Source organism: Microtus oregoni, unplaced genomic scaffold, assembly GCF_018167655.1.
Source record: "Microtus oregoni isolate MIOR12 unplaced genomic scaffold, Mior012 000003F_ref0000135, whole genome shotgun sequence".
Lineage (NCBI taxonomy): Eukaryota > Metazoa > Chordata > Mammalia > Rodentia > Cricetidae > Microtus > Microtus oregoni.
The window spans coordinates 75,206,247-75,229,574 of record NW_024543062.1 but is presented as its reverse complement, the minus strand read 5'-3'; positions in this window follow the sequence as shown (position 1 = coordinate 75,229,574).

Sequence of the window (23,328 nt, the reverse complement as noted above, 5' to 3'; positions counted from 1 at the left end):
CTGGAAAGACTCAAAGTGTTACCTAACAGATGGCATGTTGAAATTGAGATGTTTCAAAGTATAACAAGACTTTGGAAGTGATTAGATTAATGAAAATAAATATTATTAGCAGGAACCTTTGAACAAATTATACTATACAAGTGAAAAAAAGAGTAGTAAAACAAGTCGTTCCAAATGGCATTCCCTAAAATGATATCTCATTTCTTTCTGCACCGTCTGCTCATAGACAAATGGTAAACCTGAAGACAAAAACTCTTGAGTTCAACACTGAGAGTCAAATGAGCCTTTGCATTTTTCTTAGTTCAATTTTTAAACATATAAAAAAAATATCTGGTTTTAGAAATTGTGGACAAGATGATTACAAAATAATTCTCCAATGTTTCTCTTGATAGAACCACACGTGGGTCTGATGTAGTAATATTCATATGTTGACATGCTCAGGTAATCAGCTGCCCAACCAAGAACAACAGCAAACTGAGTCATTTCAAAACTAAGAGCTCTAAAGAAGAGGAAAGTCTGTTAAGGGCCATACACCCAGCTATTTTGTTTCCTTTCAACTTTTCCTATGAAAAGAAATAAACTCATATTCTAAGAAGATCAGAGCATAAAGATAAAAGGCTCTCTTGTCAGAAAATCCATCTCATCTTAGAATGTCATATAAGGAAAATTCACAGGATGTAAACAGTATGACACTTTCCAAATGTTTTCTGCCATGTACTCAGCGTCTATGACTCACCACCCAGAAAGTGATAATATAACCAGAGAGAAATCGTGGAGGTATGGGAGATACAAGATACGTTTTATATACTCATTTACAATGAATAATAACATCGTTGGAAGAAATTCTGCAGCAGTTTATAAAATAATTTTGATTCTTGAATTTAAAAAAAAAGATGGTCTTGATTAAGATGAGTTAGACGGAGATACATGTAAACATGGCAAGAACACACCAATGTGCCACAGAACATCATGCTGTCAAAAAATGACAATTTGTCAACCTCTATTTTATTAGTCAAAAGCAAATAACTAGCTCTGCGTCTACTCAAGGACAATTCTCATTACTTTTGCCCAATCAATTTATGCCATGTCTGCCAGAATAAAATGTTCTTTTGTAAACCTTCGCAGGCACTGGATTTCAAAATCACTAGAGGAAAATGTATGTGAAACTATAGAATTTGAATCCATAGTTTATATTTACTTAGACTTTACATTCTAAATGAGTAAGAACTGCACTGTGTGTAATGTGTTCAGTATAATGTTTAAGTATACTTCATTAAAGCTTTACATTTGAATTAACTTATGTTGTTAAAATATTTTTATTCTAAAGAATCAAACACATCATGCTTTTAATATTAGAGACAGTAGGTTCTTATAATTTAATGATAAGCAAGCCAAAACCCTTAGAATATAGATTATTTTTCAATATAAGGATGATCCAAATGTCAAGAAAAAGTTTACAGAAAAATCTTATGATGATGAATAAACAGTAAAAAAAATAGCTTGAAATTAGCAAAGTAAGTTTATTCATATGTAGAGAGAAATTAATGACTATAAAAATGCCATGGTGGACATATGTATGAAAATCTCAGTACTGCAGTTTGCTTTTTCTTATTTATTTATTTATTTATTATTCATTCATTTATTTATTTAGTCTCTCTTTATTTCTAGAGAGTCCGAAAAACATCACAGATATTGTATGCTGTATCACTTAGCATAGAGAAAAAAAAGAGCAACTTTAAAATATGTCAGCACATTCAAATGCATTAAGGATTGAATGCTGTTTCCCCACTACACTTTCTGCACAGCTCATACACTAGTTGCTTTTTGTGTTTAACCAATAAATCTAGAGCACACGTGAGGGCGCTTTAAAGCCAAATTGGTCATAAACTCTGATCTTGCAGAATGTTGTGTACGTATACACATTTGTGTCCTCCATATTAGATATGTGATCATGTGGAATTGCTTAATCAATTAATAAACCATTAACATGTTTGAAATTCTCAATAATATAAAATGAACAATGGAAGACAGTTGATCACACTGAGCTCAAAAAAGCAAGCATAAAAGGTTTGTAATTGTTTTTAGCTATTATAAAAATAAAACAGACATATTGTATGTTATAGAAATATAAAAGAGTAGGGTAAAGAGATTAAAATAAAGATAGTGATATATAAAAATGAAAGAAAATATAAAGACTTTCTTCTAAAATAGAATAAAGTTGGCTTGACAGGTGGCCCAGGAGTTTGAAGCACTGGTACACAGGCCTGAGGACCCAGTGTAGGATACAAATGCCACAAGGTGGCAGGAGAGAACTGACATCAGAAAGTTGTGAGTTGTACTGTGACTTTCAAACACACACACATGAACACGAGCACAGAAAATGAATGAATGACTAAATGTATTAATGAATGGGTTTTGTTTTCTTTTATTTGTTAAGTGGGTCCAGAGAGATGCCTTAAAGTTAAGAACATTCACTTTTCTTCTAACGAACTCTAGTTCAATTGTCAGAATTCATATGCTATCTCACAACCATCTGCAACTCATACAAAAGGAAAAAAATACATGAAAAAAATCTAGTGATTCCACAACTAGGGAAATAATTCATGTTTAATACATATATATGTTACAAAATACACAAATAAAAGAATCCTTATATATGTAAAAATATAAAATATATAAAAGTATGTATATATATATTATGACATATAATACAATATAAATTTATTTATTTATATCTATAAAATCTTGGGCATCATCATCTCTTCTTTTCTCCCCTTCTCTGCTCTCATTAGATTTAATGTTTTCTTTGACTATATCCATTTATTCTACTGTACCTTCAATGCCTGAAATTCTCAACTCCATCTATTGTATTCTGTTGTTGAAACTTGCTCCTGTAATTCTTGTTTGAATTCCTAAATTTTTAAATTCCAGATTTCCCTCAAATTATTTTCTTTATTGCTTCTTCTATTTTCAGGTTTTGAACAGTTTTATCTGTTTCCTTCAGCTGTGTGTTTATATTTTCCTGTACTTAATTAAGGAATGTATTTATTTCCTCTGTGAGAACCTCAATTACCTTTTAAGGTCTTGTTCATCAGATCTGTAGGAATATTCAGGACAAGTATGGGGAAGAAGGTCTGTAGTATCTGTTGTGGGTGGGGGCAGAGAGGAAAGAGAGAAACAGCATGCTTTCTGATAGAGAGCTGAATATGATTCTGGAGCATTGGATCTGGAGAAGAAGATTGTGTTTCCACCATCGGTCTACTTATTGTCCTCAATAGGTAACATGGATGCCATAAACTTTAGCAGAGATAGATGGAATTTCAAATATTAACCATAGTTTTAAAAAATGATTGTTGATGGCTATACTTTTAACTATCTGATTGATGATAGAAATTGTTCAGTACAAATCTGGTTGAGGTGAAAAAAATCCAACAAGTTTTTTTTTCATTTATTTGTTTTTATTTATTTATTTACTAAAAGTTTCCACCTTCTCCCCTCCTCCCATTTCCCTCCCACTCCCCCGTCCCCCTTCCCTCCCTCTCCAGTCCTAAGAGCAGTCAGGGTTTCCTGCCTTTTGGGAAGTCTAAGGTCCTCCCCCCTCCATCCAGGTCTAGGAAGGTGAGAATCCAAACAGACTAGGTCCCACAAAGCCAGTTCATGCAGTAGACTCAGAACCCAGTGCCATTGTCCTTGACTTCTCAGTCAGCCCTAATAGTCAGCCACAATCATAGGTCCGGTTTGGTCACATGCTCCATCAGTCTCAGTTCAGCTGGCCTTGGTGAGCTCCCATTAGATCAGTCCCACTGTCTCAGTGGGTGTATGCACGCCTCCCGGTCCTGACTTCCTGGCTCATGTTCTCCCTCCTTCTACTCCTCATTTGGACCATGGGAGCTCAGTCCAGTGTTCCAATGTGGGTCTCTGTCTCTATTTCCATCCATGGCCGGATGAAGGTTCTATGATGATATGCAAGATATTCATCAGTGTGGCTATGGGATAAGGCCAGTTCAGACACTCTCTCCTCTGCTGCCCAAAGAAGAAACTATGGACACCTGGGAACCCCTCTAGAGTCAAGTCTCTTGCCAACCCTAAAATGGCTCCCTTCATTAAGATATCTACTTCCCTGCCCCATATCCACCCTTCCTCCATCCCAACCATCCCATTCCCCCAAGTTCTCCACGATCCTCCCCTTCTCCATTCTCTGTCCCCATCTCCTGTTACCCCCCACCCCATCCCCACCCCCATGCTCCCATCTTTTGCCTGGCAATCATGTCTACTTCCAATATCCAGGAGGATAGCTATATGTTTTTCTTTGGGTTGCCCTTCTTATTTAGCTTCTCTAGGATCACAAATTATAGGCTCAGTGTCCTTTATTTATGGCTAGAATCCCCTTATGAGTGAGGACATACCATATTCCTCAATTTGGGTCTGGGTTATCTCACTCAATAAAGTGTTTTTTATTTACATCCATTTGTATGCAAATTTCAAGATGTCATTGTTTATTAACGCTGAGTAAAACTCTAAAATGTATATGTGCTACACAATCTTTATCCATTTTTCTATTGAGGGGCACCTAGGTTGTTTCCAGGTTCTGGCTATTACAAATAGTGCTTCTATGAACATAGTTGAACAAATGCTTTTGTAGCATGATTGGGCATTTCTTGGATATATTCCCAAGAATGGAATTGCTGGATCCTGAGGTAAGTTGACTCCAAGTTTTCTGAGAAACTGCCACACCGATTTCCAAAGTGGTTGCACAAGTATGCATTCCCACCAACAACAGATGAGTGTTCCCCTTACTCCACATCATCTTGAGCATAGGCTGTCATTGGTGTGTTTGATTTTAGCTATTCTGACAGGTGTAAGATCGTATCTCAAAGTTGTTTTGCTTTGCATTTCCTTGATACCTAAGGAGTTTGAGCATGATCTTAAGTGTCTGTTGGCCATTTGAATTTCTTCTGTTGAGATTTCTCTGTTCAGTTCAGTACCCCATTTTTAAATTGGGTTAATTAAAGTTTTAATGTCTAGTTTCTTGGGTTCTTTATATATTTTGGAGATTAAACCTTTTGTTGAAGATGCCTTCTTTCTTCCATTGTATACTTTTTGCTCCTTTGTTGAAAATCAGGTGTTCATAGGTTTGTAGGTTAAAATTCGGGTCTTCTATTCAATTCCATTGGTCAACATCTCTGTTTTTGTGCCAATACCAAGCTGTTTTCATTACTCTAGCTCTGTAATAGAGTTTGAAGTCAGGGATAATAATGCCTCCGGAAGTACTTTTATTGTATAGGAATGTTTTGGCTATCCTGTTTTTTTTTTTTCATATAAAATTGATTATTGTTCTTTTAAGGTCTCTGAAGTGTTTTGTTGGGATTTTGTTGGGGATTGCAATGAATCTACAGATTGCTTTTAGTAGAATTGCCATTTTTACTATGTTGATCCTTCCAATCCAAGAGCAAGGGAGATCCTCCCATTTTCTGGTATCCTCTTCAATTTATTTCTTCAAAGACTTAAAGTTCTTGTCAAATAGATCTTTCACTTCCTTGGTTAGAGTTACACCAAGATACTTTATGCTATTTGTGGTTATCATGAAAGGTGATGTTTCTCTGATTTCTCTCTCTGTTTCTTTTTTCTTCGTGTATAAAAGGGCAACTGATTTTTGAAGTTGATCTTGTATTTTGTCACATTACTAAAGGTGTTTATCACCTGTAGGACAGGATTTCTCTGTGTAACCATCCTAGCTCTCCTGGAGCTCTTGTAGATGAGGCTGGCCATGAACTCACAGAGATCTTCCTGACTCTGCTCCTCAAGTTATGGAAATAGAAGCATGAGATATAAAATATGTTAATGTTTTTCTTCCCTCTTCTTTCTAATGATATTGGGTTGTTTTTAAGCCAAGTTGAAATCATTGTAATTTGTTCTTTAGATTTTGTTTCTATTAGTCACTTCTATTTCTGGATAAGCAGATATTTGACATTCTAAGCAATTCTTAATAAGTTATTTTTTACCATTACAAAAGAGAAGAAATGCTAGTTTTTATAATTAAAAATAGATATATCTACCCAAATTATACAAAAATAAATAGGTAAATGCAATAAATTGTTCTCAATTATGTTGGAAAAGTAGAAATGCAGAAATAATTGTGAATTACTTTATATTGCATAAACATTATCTTTTTATTTATATCCATGTTACTAATGAGCATGCAGTAAACCAAGTAATAGAATTATATAAAGCACAAGAAATGGTTACAAAACAATATAAGCAATACATGTATTACACTTTGAATTATGTTATATTTTACTTTTCAACTTTTATTGTATATTTTAAGCAAGGTGCTTATGTAATTCTCAATGATAACTTTATTTGTGCATGGAATTTTATGGTTTACACTTTCAAGAAAAGTATTAGTGAGATTAAAACAGTTAAACATTACCAATAACCTATCTTTTCATTAATAATACAAAGTTTAAAATTCCATATTTCATAATAACTTATTACTTCAGTTGGATCCTACACCTTCAATATCAGGCTCCTGGAGTCATTATCTTTTGCAAAAAAAATCCCAAGACTATAAACCATATTTCCATAATTATACTAATGAAGTTGATTTTTAATGCATTTAACCTTAAATTAAGTCTTTACTAAAAGATGACTTCATTTAAGGGTGATTTTTTCATAGCTGCAGGCAATTCAGAGAAAATTATTTGATTTAGCCAAAAATTTAAATTGAATATGAGACCTTATAATTTTCTTTTTCCCATATTTCTGAGAAATTCCTTTTTATATACACTATTTAAAATGCAAAGAAGGGAATCTAGAAGTACTCTAGAATAAATCACAAAAGCATTTTTTTCCTTAAAGTTTGGCAACTATTAATTTTGTATTTTTGTATATCTTGCTCTAGAAGTGCTATTATTCTGAAGTGCCAAGTCAAATTAAATTCTCTTGTATCCAGAAATCATTATTATTAAAGGAGTGGAATTTTTAGACTCTGAATAAATAGGAATGTATTATGGGCATATTGTCCAGCAAAGTAAATCAAGGGAAAGATTTCAACTTGTGTTCTTTATTTGGACACTTTATATTTTCAATCCAAGTAGTAAGCCAGATGAAATACATAATGTCTCTTTCTTGTACTTTTTCTCTACCATGTATTAGCTGGTCCCCAAAGTAGGCAATTTCCAGTTTTAATAAATAGGTAATATAGTGGCAGTAATGAGGAAATATGATTTTATATCCATTAAAATGTGTTCTGATGTCTGATTTCTTTAATTTTTTTAAAGGATAACCTTTCAGGAAATATGGATATGAACTATTGTGTTTTTCCCTTCCTTTAACAAGGACAAATATCTGTAATACATAATTTGAAGAAAGCCATAGTTTCAGAGGTTGTGATCTATTGTCTACTAACCTCATTTTTGTGGGACTGATGAGGCAGATAGAGGACATAGGAAAGTAAAGTTCTTCACATCAGGACACACAGAGGGGGAAGAGGGGGAGGGAGAGAATGAGAGAGGAGGAAAAGAATGGAGAGCAGGAGAGGGAGCAGGAAAAGCAGGGGAAGAAGAAGGAGAGAAAGATGGAGGAGCATGCTAAGTATACACATGATTGCTTCCTGAGAGTTACTGCAACCATGCTTATTCATCTATCAACTCAGATGAATTTACAGACTAAATTACATCTCATGAAACATTCACCTCTCAATGATGCCAACAGCTGAGGAGAATTAAGCCTTCAGCACCTGAGCATTTGTGAGTAGTGTTTTTTTCTTCAATCTAGGACATTATGAAACCAGGGAAGGCAAAGAAAAATCTGTAGTGAAGATTGACTGACACAGTAAAGATGATAGAAAAACCACTTGAACACAGTTGTGTAACTGAAAAAAAAATACTTGAGTAAATTGAGTACATTTAAGAAATTTAAAAGGAAGAAAAATAAGTGAATTTAAACAAACTGAAGGGAGTGCTGTTTCTATTCATATCAGAAACAGGGATCTTGATAGACTAGAGACTTCGGGCTGGATTTGTCTAAGTGAAAATATTATGTATGGCCTTTTAAAAGTGTTGGGATTTTTTTTATTACTTTATAAATAATGCTAGTCAAAATTTCCACTTCCTCCCCTCCTCCTACTTTCCTCCCCCTGCCCCACACACCCTCCCCCCATATCCTTTAGTTCTAAGAGAGGGCAAGGTACCCTGCCCTGTGGGACGTCCAAGGCCCTACCCGCTACATCCAGGCTTAGGAAGGTATGCGTCCAAATAGACTAGTATCCCAAAAGTGTCATTATCATTGGCCCCTCAGTCTGCCTCAATTGTCAGTCACATTCAGAGGGTCCAGTTTGATCCCATGCTCGTTCATTCCCAGTCCTGCTGGAGTTGGTGAGCTCCCATTAGCTCAGGTGCACTGTCTTAGTGGGTGGACCAACCCCTCATGGTCCTGACTTCCTTGCTCATATTCTCACTCCTTCTGCTCTTCAACTGGGCTTTAGGAGCTCAGTACAGTGCTCAGATGTGGGTCTCTGTCTGTTGCCAGATCAAGGTTCTATGGTGATATTCAAGATAGTCATCAGTCTGACTACTGGACAAGGCCAGTTCAGGCACCCTCTCCTCCACTGTCCAGGGTCCTAGCTGGGATCACCCCTCTGGACTCCTGGGAATCCCTCCAGAGCCAAGCCTCTTGCCAACCCCAAAATGGGCTCCCTCAATTAAGATATCTCCTTCCCTGCTCACATATCCATCCTTCCTCCACCTGAACCATCCCACTCCCACAAGCTCACCAAAAACTTAAAGGAGACGGAGATGGCAAAGTTGTTCAAGTGTTTGTGTTGTAAGTGTAGGTACGTAGGTTGAGACTATACCATCTGCATGATATGAGTAAAAACCTAATCTGTACTCACAGTGATTAGGACATTGAAATAGCAGATTTCTGTGGCTCGTTGCCAAGAAGCCTTGCAAATGATGGCCTAAAGCCTAACTCAGTGAAAGACCTTGTTTTATAAAATAAGTTAGCGAACAACAGAAGAAGACAGTGAATGTTGATCTCTGGCATCCACCTGAAAGTTCTCACACATGCATACCCACACATTCATACAGATATAAACAAGTATAATCACCACACAAACACACACACACACACACACACACACACACAAAACACATCTGAGAATTTAAGAAATTATGTTAAAATACTGGACATAGCACAGAATGCCTAAAAAGATGACTAAGGTATTAAGTTTATGGGATGCTCTTCCAGAAGCCCCTGGTACATTCTCAGCACCTACCTAACTGCTCACAACTCCACTTTCAAGGTATCCATCACAATCTTCTAGCCTCCACAGGAACCAGGCAATCAAATTGTGCACAAGGATACATGTAGGCAAAACATAGCTACTCAAGCAAAAGGTGAATAATAACTGTAAAACTGACATGTAACTAAAGAAAGAACTATAATTAACATTTCCCAGAGCATAATTTGGAGATCTGAATAGTAATGTGAGTAATAAATGGTCACTAACAAATGTCAATGGGCTGATACTGAGACAGCTAAATTCACTTACTTTTGATAAGAACTATAACAACACTGACAGAGGGGATTACTATTTCTTCACTCCTGTAGTAATAGTAAAGAGACATTGCTATTTCTACACAACCAAGCTCTTTCATGCTAGTTCACAGGACAAACACAACAGCGAGACTGTAAACCAGAGGAGACAAAAGAGAGAATAAGACTAAGACTATACATATATCCACAGATATTGATGAGAAACTGATATTGCTAGTCGTCTATCTGACCATCTGTGGTCATAGGGATTTAACTCAAAATCTCACATAGTCCAGACAGACACTGTGCATGGAGTTGTATCCTGAGCACAGCATACTGAGCATTCTTTTTAATTTTACTGTACACGCATGCATGTAGACATATAAATATATATTAGTTCTTTGAGAGTTTAACACTTTGAATTTTGAACATTTTCTCAACCCTTTTCCCCAATTAAGTGAAGAAAAAAATGTTTTTTAAGAATCGAACACAAGTATGATAAAATCTATGTTAACATTATTTGCTTTATAAGGATAACAATCTACTAAGACCGAGACAAAAAAAGTTCAGATAACCAAACACAAATAAGAAATATTTTATTTATTGGTAAAATATTTAAATACACATAATTTCTAGTGGATAGTTTTAATTCCTTACTCCTATTCCAAATATCCACAAATCAAAAAAAATAAATAAAGATAAAATAAGATGACTTGGACTTTAGCAATCTACATAAAATTCTCAAGAATAGGTGTCTCTGAGTGAAATGACCTTATTCTGTAATTCCTTTTCTCTATAGTCCAAGGTAGGAGGACACTGAATTCCCTATAATAATGCTGGTGGTGATGAAAGCCAAGCTCTTTGTGTATCTGAGATAAAAGAGAAATTCCTTCACTGTCCTTTATCTTCTTAAGTTAATGTCAAAACTGACTTTATCAGCCTGGATATATTTTACCTATGTGAATTATTCTAACATATGACAATGGTATTATTAAAGACAAAGCATGTTCAACATACAGAGATAAAACTCTAAGTTCTGAAAAGTAGAGATTAGCATACATACTTTAAAGGTAAATATGAGGGAAAAAGAATGATTTGCAGTCTTTCCTCAATATTTCTATAAAGTGAAATTATCTATCTTTTTGCAGCCACCAATTTCTTCTTTCCTAAATACAGTAGCTGTAAAGTAGCTCCTATCTCTTCAAAAACCTAGGAAATCATCTCTTTCCCATCGTAGATTCCACTTCACTCCTGTAGTAATAGTAAAGAGATACTGTTATTTCTACACACAATTAAAAATTGATCAGTTGAAAGTCTCTTATCTGGAGACTTTAGAGATATAATTTAGATTGTGATAATTTTTTTAAAAAAATAAAGATATATGTTAGGGTTATTTCTATGTCTATTTGTCTGTGAACATGTCCTCATGAGTGCCAGTGCCCACAGATGTGCCAGAAAACAGATGCCCCTGCAACTAAATTTAGAAGAAGCTATAAGCCACCTTGGATAGTTTTTAAATTTATATATATATATATATATATATATATATATATATATATATATATTAAATAATACCAATCCCAATTCCCACTCCCTCCTCTCCTCCCATTTCCTCCACACACACCCCTACCTGGGGTAGTTTTTTTAAATTAATATTTTTCCTCTAGAAGAGCAAAAAGAGCTCTTAGCCTCTAACATATCTCACCTGCACTAAAATAATCTTTATTTTTTCACTAAGAAATTTTTCTCTAAAGCACAATCATCAGTGGGAAAAGAGTTCAGCGCCTCATTTGAACTCATTAAATCATCACTTGATGAGTGTCATCATTGTCATTACTCATTTCCATATAATACTTTGGCTCATTCACAGTATATTCAAGCACATTTTAGTATTTTTCAAATATTGGTAGTTTTAGTTTTGCCTTCCTGTCAGATTTTATGTTTTCTTGTCAGTATTTATCAAGAAAAATTTATTGTGTATTTGTTGTACATAATATATTTTAGGCAATTTAAGTTTACCTTTTAATATCTATCATCAATCACTCTGTCCTCTGTGTATCTAAGTATCTGTGTATCGGTCTTTCTTTCCAAACATCTGTGTATACTTTTAGTGCCCTATATGGCCCAGATATTTGTGATTTTATAATGCATGTTTATTAATTAATGAGGAGCATGATGCAGAATTGCAATTTCAATAGTATTTATGGAGATAAAGTTCACAATTGTTTCCTATTTCATGATGATGGAGTTTTGGGATCCATTCTTGGAGATTTTTCCTTTTGTTTCCATTGCCAGCATTTCTTATGTCATCTTCTGTATGCTCCGAGATATCAGATCAAGACCATGACAGTTAGATGGCAGTGCAGGGTCTACAGTCCATAATGTGGGGAGTAGAGCAAATTATTTGATAGGAGTTGGTTCACTTTCTGTTTACAGGAAGTACTATTTATTTTCAAACAGGGTATTAGAAACACCTTAAGATGTCAAATGATATGTTTCCATCTGCTTAGTGGTGGAAATAAACACTCCTAACATGAACAGTTCATAATAAGTCTTCAGTAAACTGACTTCTCTGCATCTCATCTCTGAAAAATCTTCAATGATCCTATGATTTAGGAACTTCAATTAACTTTATTTTATAAATGAGAAATCTGGGGCTCAATGTTATAATTAACTTTCCTAAAATCATAAGGCAAACATATGTGGGATCCATGATTCCCATTCAAGCACCGTGATTCAGGAACCCTTATTTTAACCACTACCTGCTCCTGCCTCCCAATATGTCTTCTGTAATGTCCCCTTGGAAACATATACAACAGTAACTTATAGCATGATATTTTGCTGATAAGTTTTATGGCAAGTTTTGTGTCATGTTTTAGTACAGTGACACCCTCAGGAGCTGTTATGTCTTTTAGGACCATTTTTCCCTGTATTAAATGGTTCTTATACTCCATAGACTATGCTACTAATCTTGGACTATTTTTTAAAAAAATTAAAAACTTTTCCAGGATAAGTTCTCTGCTTTACATTTCCCAAAATGTGACTCATACAATGGCTATCCCCAAGTAAATTAATAAATAAACCTCTGCCACACTATAATAAGAAATGTGGTAACTCTAGTTGCAACATGTTTAAATGGTATGCAAATGTTCTTTTTATTCTGTATCTAAGTAGTATATTTTAGTTGTCAAAAATATACAGTGCATCTTATGTACATTAAAAACACTTGAAAATATTGTTGAAAACTTGTGCATTCATTTCTTTTTACTTCTTCCTCCTTATTTGCATAAGTAATTGCTGTCCTGTTGGGATTTTACACTTTATGTGCATTTTCTTATATAAAATATACTCAGTGAAGCAGTGCAACTGCTTTCTTTGATCTTTTTTAATCATTCTGTAATATTTATGTGTATTTGTAGAATTTACATTTATCACATTGCTTCATATTTATTTGAAGTTTGGTATTATTCATTTATGTATATATGTAAACTGTGTTTGTATATCCCAGTCATGTAATTTTATATTAAAACAGTATCTTATTTAACATTCTTCAGTTATTTATTTTTATATATGCACAAATGTTTCAGTGCTATATTGCTGAATCATATAGTACATTAATTGTTTTATTAAAAATTTATAAAATACTATTTGTTAATAATAGCTTAACCTAAATTTATTTTCTCTCACTGGCTATAATGAATATACTTTGTGTGTGTGTTTAATTGTTTATGTGTCGTGTGTGTCTGATACTTTGAGTATTGCTCATGCAGAAGTCAGAATAAGACACCTAGTATCCTGTTCTTTCACAGTCTGACCTAATTCTTCAGACAGGATCCATCACTGAACCTGAAACTGGATTAGTGACCAGCAAGACTCAGTAATCTTCTCCTTTTATTTCCCAGAACACTGGATCTACAGGTATGTGTAGACATGCTTACTCTTATACATTGATGCTGTGATTTGAATTCAGGTCCTGATGTACAAGCCCCTGTAGGGATAGCCCAGGCCATTGTGGGGGCATATTCGCCTCGGGCTAATGTTTACATATAAATCTGGCAGGCATGAGACCAGCCGCTCTCTTTTTTGTATCTCCTACTCATCGCTGGATCTCTGGTGTTGTAAGTTAACCCTTCATTAAAATTTGCTGTTTCATATTAAGCTAGCCTGGTTATTTACACTGCTTACAGTTTGGCACACCAACGTCGGGCTTTTTTGCCCCGCCCCAAGCAGCTCGGGACTTAGGCTCAAATTTTAGTTTGAGAGAGCTACACGCCCCAATCTCGTAGCCCTCTGCCTGGGTCCTAAAAACACAGCATGCTCCCGACCCAGCTGCCCGACGCCCCACTGTTTTTTAGTACGGGACTTGGGCCCCAGTGCCTAGCCCTAGATACACTTGGCCACACGTCATAGCCTGTGGGGCCCATTCCACCCTGACCACCAGACCTACTCGCCAGAGCACATTAACCCCTCCCCGCCTGCCTTGGCTAAGTTTGCAGCAGAACCCGCTGCCTGAATTAGTGGAAGCTCAGGTGCCTGCGATTTTGCAGCACCAGGGTGGTTCCCCATTTGCGCTGCCACAGTTGCCACAGCAGCAGATTTGGTCTGATACAAAGGGGCCGCTTCCGCGACCACTCTAACTCCTCAGGCAAAACAATCCACACCTAATTCAAGGCTGAATCTGGCCTTGGCTCTGCTGGGCTTCCTGGCACTCCCCCCAACTGCTATTTATCAGCCCAATGTCTGCTCTAATTCACACAGCACACAGTCTACTTTAACTTTAGGTTTTGAGTTAATTGTTTCAGACCGGCTCTGACTTCTGCCATGTAGACTCAGGTGCATTTCTCCACCACAACCATCTATTGGCAGGAAACGGTCATTACAGGTAAAAATTTTCTTTTATAAATAAAAATAAATATAGATTTGAATGAAAATGTCTGAAAACATTACCATTCAAGACTTTAACAGCCTTTTTGATTATACCATGTGGGAGATTATACAAGAGGTGTCTGTCACCCCACATCTATGGATCTTTCTGAGATTCATAGTTTTCCTAGGTACTATATGGTTTGATAATAGAAATATGATAAAGTCTTTACGAGACGAATCCAGGATTCTTAAGGCAGAGGTTGAAAGCTTAAAAACAATTGAAAATGACAACAATCTTCTCAAGAATCAGTTTGAAGTTCTCCAGGAAGAGAACAGATCTTTGTTTAACATGACTCAATCAACTGAGCAAAATTTAGAAAAGGTACAGGCTGATGTTAAGGAGAAGTTCATTACTATGGAAGAAGGAACAGCTGATTTGGATCGTAAGCTTCAGTCCCTTTCTGTAGGAACTAAAACATTAACTGAGAGAATCAAAACTGCTGAATGTGACAATCAGATTTTGTCTAAAGCTTATGACAGATTGGCGGAAAGATTGTCAATACAAGAAGGCATGGTTTATGCCATAAAAATTATGTCCGAAGATGAGATGTAATCTCTAATGGACAAACTTCATACATTAGAATCCTCAATGAAGGCTTTCGAACATAATTCTGGACAGGAGATTCAGACATTGCAGAAGGCAATGGTGAATAGAATTGAAAAGATTGAAGAATTTCTAAATTCTGATGAAGAGGAGCAAAGGGTAGAAAGGCAAATTTTAACTCCATCTATGGGTAAATCTCTCCAGGACAATTCCCACAAAGCTCTACCTACAGCTCTACCTGCCTTTCCAGTAAAAACAACAGAGAAAGTGGTTGGTTCCAGAAACCCTAGGGTCATCAAGGAAGATATATGGGAGCCTGTCCGTATGAATGATCTCAAAGAAATTAAACAGGCTGTTATGATTTTTGGGATGCATGCCTCCTTTGTTAAAGAGATGCTAAAATCTTGGGCCACAGTAAACAGGGCCACGCCCTTTGACTGGCTCAAATTGAGTTCTGCGGTCCTTGAGAATGGACTGCAAATGAACTGGAAATGCTTATTCAGACAAGAGGCTAGACACTTAGAACAGCAGGAAAGAGAAAAGGTAATTAAGATTTCCCTAGATCAAATTCTAGGTGAAGGGCTCTTTTCTGACCCTCAGGAACAAGCTAATTATGATGAACACACATTCTCAATATGTACTACAGCATCCTTAAGGGCTTGGGACAGGAAGCAAGACCGAGGACAGAGAATGGAATCATTTGTCAGAGTTAAACAGGGTCAGAGAGAACCCTTTAGTGACTTTTAACAAAGACTAACAAAGGCTGTACAAATAGGGATATCTGACCCAGAAGCAAGACGTATAGTGATTGAGTATTTGGCTTATGAAAATGCAAATTTGGAATGCAAAAAGATCTTGGGGCCTTTAAAGCTCAGATCAGAGTCCTTGGAAGAACGGGTCTTGCATATACTGAATGTTGTTACATTTGACTATGGCACTGAAGCATGGGTAGAAGGAGCAATTTCCAATGGTAAAAGGAGACACCAGAATACCAAATGTTATAATTGTGGAAAAATGGGTCATATGAAAAGGAATCATAGACAACGGATTTTCAGGAATAATAATAATGTATCTTCTAGAAATAACAGAAATAGGAGGAATCAGCCTTCAGGTTTATGTAGAAGATGTAGGAAAGGCAGACACTGGACGAATGAATGCAGGTCTACAAGAGATAGACAAGGCAACCTGTTACAGATGGGAAACGTGAGAGGGGGGCCTCACAGGCCCCCATGGCAAACATGGTTCAGTCATAACCAGTTTTTGCAGAGAACGTGCCTCATCAGGACAATTAGGAAGCCCCATGCCTAGTGTTACAAGCAATAATGATCAGAAAGATAAGTTAAGTGTGTTTTGGCAAACTTCTGTAAGTGATCAAAGACCAAAGCTAAGAGTGTGTGTAAATGGAATTTTTATTACTGGCCTGCTGGACACAGGTGTGGATGTAAGTATCATTACCCCCAGAATCGTGACATCTGTTTTGGCCTCTTCCGAATGGAAATGTTCAGCTACTGGGAATTGGAACCCTATCTCAAGTAAGGCAGAGCACGAGATGGGTTGAATGCATAGGGCCAGAGGGACAAATAAGAAAACTAAGGCCATATGTTGCCAATACTGCAGTGAATTTATGGGATCGTGACCTATTACAACAATGGAATACCGAAATTAACATTCCTGCTACTTCTAGAGCCTATATTTCTGAGAATAATATTAAAAGATATTACAAATGGAGAAAACCATCCATTGGGGCTGTACAAGAAGACAAAGCAATTGATATCCCTTCAGAGATACCAACAGCCTTGCCTCTAAAATGTTTGACTGAGAATCCAATATTGACAAAGCAATGGCCTTTAGCTGAGGAAAAGTTACAGGCTTTAGAACAGCTGGTATAAGAGCAATTGGATGCTGGACATATAGAAGAATCTACCAGCCCTTGGAATTCTCCAGTATTTGTGGTTAAGAAAAAATCAGGTAAATGGAGAATGGTGACAGATCTCAGGGCTATCAACAAGGTTATTCAACTTATGGGCCCTCTGCAATCTGGAATTCCTTTGTCCTCTTTATTACCAAAAGGATGGCCTCTCATAGTTATTGATTTAAAGGATTGTTTTTTCACTATACCTTTACAAAAAGAAGATAGAGAAAAATTTGCCTTCACAGTTCCTACTTAACAATTCTCAACCTTCGAGGAGGTACCACTGGGCCGTCCTCCCCCAGGGCATGTTAAATAGCCCCTCCCTGTGCCAATATTTTGTGAATCAACCATTGCAAATAATATGCAAGAAATTTCCCAAATCTATAGTATATTATTACATGTACAACATTTTGTTATCCAATTCAAACATGGATATCTTGGAAAGACTGTTTGAAGAAATAAAGATACTTTTGCCTAAATGGGGATTGCAGATTGCTCCTGAAACGATTCAGAGGGGAGATTCTGTTAATTATTTAGGTTATAAAATAGGTTTGCAAAAAATTAAGGCACAAGAGGCACAAATTAGGAGAGATCGCCTACGGACTCTTAATGACTTTCAAAGACTATTAGGAGACATTTCCAGTCTACAACCAGCTATTGGGATAACACATGATCTAATAATTCATTTAAACAAACACAAAACCATGGATGGTGATAAAGATTTGAACAGTCCCAGATAATTAACTGCTGAAGCAGAAAAGGAACTGACAATGATTGAGGAAAAATTACAACAGGCACATGTGGACAGGGTGAATCCAGAGCTCGATTGTATTCTCATCATACTACCATCAAAAGTTTCTCCTACAAGAATTTTAATGCAGAGAGATGATATTATTTTGGAATGGATCTTTTTACCACATAAACCAAGTAAGAAACTGAAAACTTATGTGGAAAAAGTCTCTGAGTTAATTATAAAAGGCAAGCTGAGACTTTGTCAACTAGCAGGCATAGACCCAGAAGAAATTATAGTGCCTTTCACTGCTGATCAACTAAAGAAATATGGGAAGATAATGAACCATGGCAAAGAGCTTGTGCTAATTTTTGGGAGACATTAATAACAATTATCCAAAAAGCAAGAGGGTTAACTTCATAAAGAAAACTTCTTGGATACTTCCTTAAATCGTCCGTGATGCTCCAATAACTGGAGCCCTTACATTTTATACTGATGCCAATAAATCAGGGAAGGCAGGTTACAAATCAGAAGACTTGGGTAAGGAGGAACAGAGTCCTAATGATTCTGTCAGAAGGCAGAATTATATGCCATTCTTATGGTGCTAAGGGATTTTAAAGAACATATTAATATAGTTACTGATTCACAATACGCAGAAAGAGTTATTTTACATATTGAAACTGCTGAATTTATACCTGATGATACAGAACTAACCTCATTGTTTATCCAGGTACAAGATATGATCACAAACAGGCTATGTATATAACACACATCAGATCCCATACGGGTCTGCCAGGTCCTCTAGCACAAGGTAATGCAGAAATTGATCAATTATTGATTGATAGTGTGCTACAAGCCTCTGAATTTCATAAAAAAAACATCATGTTAATAGCTAAGGTTTGAAGAAAGAGTTTTCAATTACATGGCAACAAGCTAAGGAGATTGTAAAGAAATGCCCTACTTGCTCTTTCTATAACCAAATGCCACTGCCTGCAGGGGCTAATCTAAAGGGCACCCAAAGGAATGAAATCTGGCAGATGGATATGTTCCACTTTGCAGAATTTGGCTAATTAAAATATGTTCATCACACCATTGACACTTATTCAGCCTTCCAATGGGCAACTGCTTTAAGTTCAGAAAAAGCTGATTCAGTAATCACTCATTTATTACAAGTCATGGCTATCATGTGTATACCTATGCAAATAAAGATGGATAATGGTCCTGCTTATGGCTCTAGGAAAATGATTTTTTTTTGATTATTACAATATCAAGAATGTTACAGGTATACCATATAATCCTACAGGTCAAGCAGTCATAGAAAGATCAAATCGAACTATAAAGGATATGTTGAACAAACAGAAAGGGGTGAAAAACACCCCCAGCAATAGGTTACATAATGCTTTGTTAACCTTGAATTTTCTCAAAGCTAATGTGAAGGGAACAACGGCTGCTGAAAGACATTGGATAATGGAAAAGTCTACTGAACTAAATCAATCAGTTTACTTCAAGAATGTGCTGACCTCACAATGGAAGCCAGGAGATGTGCTACGTTGGAGAAGGGGTTATGCTCTTGTCTCCACAGGTGAGAAAAAATTGTGGATACCATCAAAATTAATAAAGGTTTGGTTTGAAGAAGAGAAGCCACTTGGAAAAGATAAATAAAAATTCTTTCACAAGGATGGCGATCATACTGATGGTAAGAAATACAGATAGGTTGGAGGCAGGGTTCTTTTCTTATCTCCACAGGAAAATATTCATCTTCAAAGAATTTAAGGGACACTGAATATTTAATTACTGATGGATGGAAACTAGTTACGACCCACTAAGGATCGCCAATATATATATATATATATATATATATATATATATATATATATATATATATATATATACTGTAAGTATCAATTTTTTATATGTCTCATTAAACATTTCTTTATAAATATGTAGAGCTGGTTTTGGAGTTGGACTATGGCTCAGTCCCTCTTCAATTCCAAGCCTGTTGATAAGAGATATCGCAGAGTTTCTGTCTCAGGTCAGGAGCCATGAAATGGGACAAAATAAGAATAATTATGTATTTGATAAACTTTCTTTGCCTTTCCTCATATCTGTGTCTTTCTTTATATGTCAGTATATGTCCTTGTTGTTAATGTTTAAATTTCCCATAACAAGCAACAAATTTTCCTACAGTAATCTTTGAAGTTTCTAGGATGAAGATGGGATCCCACGACATCAACTCAATCTGGTTATTATGATGTCATGAATATTTTTTAAGCGCTAAAATTAGACCTGTTTTTGTTTTATTTATTTTTTTTGTACCAACTGCACGAGACAATTTCGAATGGTGTACATTTTTGACACACTCTGGCCGGACCTTCTCAAAAGGCTCAGAGACTAGTTACAATTTTCTTAGGTCAAAGGTTAATTTGGAAATTTTACCATCATTTGCTTTCACAGGACCCCCCTAAGAAAAACGTCACCCCCATGTCAGCTAGAAGCAGTCTTAGAGGACGACATCCCCTCTCCCAACAGAGTTTGCCCTCAGGGTTAGGGACATCATTTAGTGGTTGGTTTAGGGTTGAGGGGATGGGGAGATATTTTATGGAATTAGGGGTATTTTCAAAAAAAGGAGGGATTAACTGGTTTGATGGGATGATTGGTATTTGTGAATTACTGTGTTTAGAAAATTGTATTGGTACTGTTTCTTGTATATTGATATATTGAATATTGAATGTGAGTATTCCTACCTCTATTTGTGTATAAGAGTATGCTTATAACTTTGTCTATATTGTATTGATACATTTACCATATTGCAATGTACATTTTTACCTCTGATGTTATTTATATAATAACATTGTTTACATTTGATATGTAATGACATTGTTTGCAGTTGAAGATCATTGTCTTCATATATTGCATAGTTGCTTATTCTCTTAGTGTTCAAGTTAGATAGGTATTGAGAATTAATCAGGTCTTTTAGATACATAGAGATTATATTTAGTATAGATAGTATAATCTTCAGCTTCTTCGAAGAGCTGTAGAAAATGGCCTTTAATTTAACTTAGAATTCTGTGCCAACGAGACACAATCACTCCTGGTGACACCACTCTACTCCCGAGAGTATGTTCAGCACCAAAGACACTCCACTGGGAGCTTGTCTTCTTGGCAAAATTGGCCTTTGGGTTAAGAAAAGCACATACCTCAACTACTGACAAAGATACAGAATATCCATAAGTGGATGAAACAAGATTGTCTTATCTTGCCAAGACAGGGTAGGATAGTCTAAGAAAGTTCCTTGCCTTTCATAATGGTATGTCAGTTATGTTAGGCCTTAGCCAAAGTTGGTTGACTCAACATTGCAAACGAGACTTTGGGTGATTGTACAGATAGTCAGTTGTCTCTGTCATTTGTTGCACATTTTGGATATCTCTCATTTGTTAAGTAATATTAATTCCCTTCTCAAATCTTTGACGGGGTTGAAGATTATATAATTGTAGTTACTCTCTACATTATTTAGACTCCTTGAGATAGAATGTTTAGCAAAACTTTTGTTATATGTTTCTTGCTCAATATTTTTGTTATATTTATTATTTGTTACTATTGTTTATAGTTGTATTTGGTTTAGTTCTGTCTTATTTAAACAAAAGGGGAGATGTAGGGATAGCCCAGCCCATTGGGGGGGGGGCATATTCGCCTCGGGCCATATAAATCTTGCGGGTATGAGCCCAGCTGCTCTCTTTTTTATATCTCCTGCTCATCGCTGGATCCCTGGTGTTGTAAGTTATCCCTTCATTAAAATGTTCTGTTTCATATTAAGCTAGCCTGGTTATTTATGTCGCTTACAAGCCCCCAAAACTCCCAACAGCACCCTGGATTTACATTTTACATATAGTTATTTGATATTCCAATAGAGCATTCAGTGATCCGGTGTATTAATGACCTCAGATTGAGTCCACATTGACAGAATTCCACTAAATCTTTTTAGATAATACTTCAGATTTAATCTACACAAAAATACTAAAATATTAGATGTTTATCCTCCTGCAGATCTTTGTACAAATTCTACTTGGTTTAATTAAACAAAAACCTGGAGTCAGATATTAGGGTGTGAAAACTGAAAGATTAGAGAAAAATAGCATCCAACTGCTTGAGTTCTTACCACTTTGAATGCTCAGACTGAAGAGGCAAGATCCTGTTTCTATGACTACTCAAACTAAATTAATGCAATGATCTCCTGTCTCCTCCTGTCTTACATTCCTCTCTCAGCCTAGTCATATCCCTTCCTGCCACTTTCCTAGTGTTGAAAATAAAGGCAGGTAATGCCCAGTTATGGAAATTAAAGGAGTGAGACATCACTGCCTGGTTCTGTTTAGGCTGTAGATCAGGCTGGCCTTGAATTCACAGAAATTCATCTGCCTCTGCCTCCAGAGTGCTGGGATTAAATGTGCATACTAGTAGCTATGTCTTAGCTCTGTACCCTGATCTTCAGACAAGCAGATGATAATTTGATTGCCATTTAAATGTTCTTAATGTAAAATTTATTTAATTGTTATAAATTAGGATTGGGAATATATTTATATAGTATTCTCTAACTTCAGTACCTATAATAAATAATGTTTATGCTTTCTGTTTAATTTATATTATTACAACTCTGTTTCATGATTAGAGTTTTAATGTCTGTTTATTTATAGGTAATGAGGAATATTTGCTTATGAATATAATAATCAACTACAAAATAATGAATGTTTAAGAATGTCTAGCATTTTACCATGTATTCAGGCTTCTTGTGTACTTTTCCTTTACATGCATTTCACACATTTTTGTAAGCTAATTCAAATATTGTCTTACTTCAAATGTTAAATTTTGCTTTTCTATTGCCACAGACTATAATATTATTCTATCATTTTATTGTGTCATTTGTTGAAAAAGTTAACTAATAAATTATTTACTATATTTTGTGCATACTTATGCATGTACTTCAATGAATATTTCCCTATGCCAATAACATAAATATGTTCTCTTACATGGCTGGTTAGAGGAGATCATTTAGTAGGTTAAAGCTCTTGCCTGCCTTCACTCCCCAGAATACAGATTGAATTCAAAAATTGACTTTAAAAGCTGTTTTCTGAACTCAAACTATTCACCATGGCCTTCATGTACCTGCAAACACACAAACACAATGCATACACACATTTATTATGATAGCGATGATGATGACTGTAATTATAAATGAATTAAAAATAATATTCATAACTTATCTATGGTTCCTCAAAACAGTTACATATTTGTTATATAATTTCAGGTCTTCATAATTCCCCAAAGTTTTTGTAGAATTTTATAGTTTCTTTTCAATAAAAAATGATTCATGTCTCTTTACAAATGTAGTTTAAACTTTTTTATTCATTTGATTTTTAAAATCCACTATCTCTACAGTGTCATATTAAAATCCTTGCACCCTGTGGATCAGGGTCTTGGTCACTTACAGAGTTTTGACCTTGCATTTTCCTCATTAATATGCTTAAAAATGTATTGGTAACTATCTCTACATTTTTTCTCTCAACAATAACTCTTTTATAATATTAACAATGACAGGATCTATAGAACCAGCATTTGAGTTTTTATACAGAGTGATAAAATATTATTTGAAATTTAATGCAAATTATTTTTGATAAAAGTGAAATG